Below are 3400 nucleotides of genomic sequence, written 5' to 3'. Positions count from 1 at the left end.
GGGACTTGAGTTTACTTAATTCATTCAGATAAAGGTTATTAGTTTAATAGTTATGTACAAATTCAATCGAATGTCATTTGGTTTTGTTTTAACTAACTAAAGATAACTGAAAATAACGAATTTACAGAAATAACGAAATTAACGGAAATAACATAAATAACCAAAATAACAGAAATACGGAATACGGAATTTAGTGTGTTAGAAATATGGATATTGCGAAAACAATATAAATTAATTCAAGAAAATATAGGATTGGATTTCATCGTTCATACCCTTGGTAGCCTAATAAGATTAACATGTATAAATCATTTTCTAACATTACTGATGCACAGATAGTTATCCCAAGTCGATTCCTCGCACTTGGAACCTAAGAACATTTACTAAATATTGATTACTTGCATATATAGTAAATATTCCAGCATTACCATTATATCCTCGTGCTTTTTACAATCAAAACGTTATGCTCTATTCCTAGCAACGTAATGGAAAAAGTAAAATGATTCGGTTCAAATTCTAAGATTACTTTTCAGTCTCACTTAAAATCCAATTCCATGACACTAGTGATCAAATAGAATCAAGAATTACGAGTAGAATGAAATTACCAATAATGAGTAGAAAAGATTAATACATATATAATATCAAAGGGATATGTAAGGGTACAAAGATTACATCCAATCCTTAAGAAAAACTAACCGATCATTGTGCAGAGCAAAAGACTATCAAGAGAAATGACGAAGGAAGTGATCCACAGTCACAACTTTGCAGCGTTTTGGCCCACTTTTCCTCTTCTCCTTCTTCTTCTACATTTTTCTACTGATTTCAGGCTGTTGGTTCTATTTCTTCTCTTCCCATGCATGGCTATTTATAGAAAAAGCCATCTAGTGCAAGAGAAACTCACCCATGCGAGCAAGAGCTTGCCTAGGGATAAAGGTTTCAGCTTGCCCAAATGAGTGGCTTCCTTAGGGTTGAAGTTTTCTCTTTAGCCTAAGCGAGCTAGATGCTAGCCTGAGCGAATTTGGGGTTAGAAACCTTCATGAAAAGACCATTTTACCCTTTCTTTTAGCTTTGTTTCTAGATCTAACAAACAACCATCAAAACCTACAAAATCATGGATGAACCTTTCATATTTAAACAACAATATTAGTAAATATACAAAATCATGTCAAATTGTTCCATATGCTTCAAAATAAGCAAACCAACTACCCAAAAATAAAACTAGCAGTGTATATAAACATAAAAGAAATATTGTACTGAAACCATAATTAAAATAATAATAAACAACACAGCAAAAAAAAACAAATATCATCAGGAATTCAAAATTCCTGTGACTGGTCCTGAGTGTCCTATGTCTGCACATCCTCCTCATCTGTCAGATGAAGCACTGGAGTAGCTGGAGGAGAAGTGTCCAGAGTCAGGACTGGTGTGGTCTAGCCCTCAGGTATCTCTAAGACAGGGGTGGAAGGGTCTGCTGCATGCTGAGGTGAAGATGGATCCAATGTTGGTGATGGGGGCTCTGAAATGGCCTCAAGAGATCTCTCAGGAGTGGCAGCAGCTACCTATGTCGTCTGTGTGTCGATTGCCTCCTCCTCTACAGTAAATGGCTCTGGGATAGTGGCCTCAGAGGACTCATCCTCCATATGCTATAGTACCTGAGCTGTGGGACCTTCATCTTCCTTGTGAAGAGAAGACTGAGTCCCAGGCTAGGCTACCAACTCTCTGAACTACTCGACTGAGGGAATAGATCCTGGAGACGCCACCACCTGTAAACTCTGTAAAAGAATAATTTGTCCCTGATGGATACTATGAAGCATGGCTTCAAAGCGCTGAGAATCTGTCTGGGCTGGAATAGAAGGAGCTACTGACGTGGATGCTAGAGTAGGAGCCGCAGAAGTGGAAGGGAGCTCAGTTGGCCTAGCCCTCGCCCTCCTAACCCCTCGGATAGAAACTGTTAGATCCTCGGGGTTCGAATAGTTCTTCTTGATGTAGGCCAAGTTAATGAACGGGCTCAGACGCTCAAAAGTGAGGCTATCAGAGACAACCCCTCTGTCTCTACATAATGCGGTGATCAGAGCAGGGAACTCAAGTCTAGAAGTGCTAGACTGGGCTATAGAGGTCATCTGGCCAGAGATCAACGCTCCTATGTTCATATCCATGCGAGAGACTAGGCCAAAGATCAGCATAGCTCTATCCACTGTCAAGTCAGAAGTGTGTGATGTGGGGGCCAAGTTGGAGTATGAGAGGACACTCCACATCTGAGCTAGTGTAGTCAGATCCTTCCTAAGAATCTTCCCAGGATGGTCCTCAGAGTTGAAGATAAACCCTCGGCCAGGTATGCATAAGGCAGCCTCTATCTCTCTGTAGTCTGTAGGCAACCTACAGTATCTGGAGTATGCGGGTAAGGTCTGCCCCTCGGCTAATACCACAGGTGTCTCCAGGAATATCTTGAGACTTTCAGCATCAATTTTCACCAAATGACCTCTGACTTTAGACTGCTTTGGTGGACGGTCCTCAGAACTGTATAAATTTGCATAGAACTCTTTCACCAAAGCCAAGTCTATGCTGCCATCGACTAAATTGGTGAGGCATTTATGGAAATTACGCCTCTCCAATTCAGACTTAAACTCATCTAGCTCAATTTGATATATCTCTACTTTCCTCTCGGGTAAAATGTTTCTCCCCAGGACATTATCTGTTTATCGGGTTCAAGCATCTAAGGAAGAGAATCTCCTTGTGTCATATTGCGTTGTGGGTCTTGAACCAATACTTTTACGTTTCCTAGAAGCCATCTACAAATAAAGAAACCAAAAAATTAATCAGGACACAATTTATTCAAATTTCAAAAACTGAAAAATAAAACTAAAAAAGGCACTGGCGGCTTACCGAGACATGGTCCGCTAAGATCACCATCACAACATAGACACTTCCGCTTAGTGACAGTTGAAGCCGCTTAGCGGAAGTTGCAGAACTGCAACCTCTGCATAATTGGCTTAGCTGGTAAGTGCTTGCTAAGCTGAACATCTGCCGCAAGGATATGCGCTAAGCTCCTTAAAGGTTGCGCTTAGCGGCACCAACAATTCAAAAATATCACTAAGTATTGGGAGCTTAGCGAGCAAGGCTCGCTTAGCTCAACAGATGTCGTAATGAATCGCACTTGGCTCAGGAAATCTTGGCTTGGCGCACGGCTATCACCAAAAAATTTGTCTAAGTTACCTGGGGTTAGCGATTCAGCCTCGCTTAGCCATAAGTATTTCAGCAAGAGGATGAGTGTTCATCCTCGAAAGATGAACTCGCTTAGCACGTTAGGCGTGCTTAGCGAGTTCGTCCAAAAATGCATGTATTCAACGAATAGTGATGAACTCGCTTAGCGATCTCATCGCGTTTTCCAGAAGCACAGATGCAA

Source organism: Glycine max, chromosome 2 (genome assembly GCF_000004515.6).
Source record: "Glycine max cultivar Williams 82 chromosome 2, Glycine_max_v4.0, whole genome shotgun sequence".
Lineage (NCBI taxonomy): Eukaryota > Viridiplantae > Streptophyta > Magnoliopsida > Fabales > Fabaceae > Glycine > Glycine max.
The sequence above is the reverse complement of the archived record's forward strand: the minus strand, read 5'-3'. Positions refer to the sequence as shown.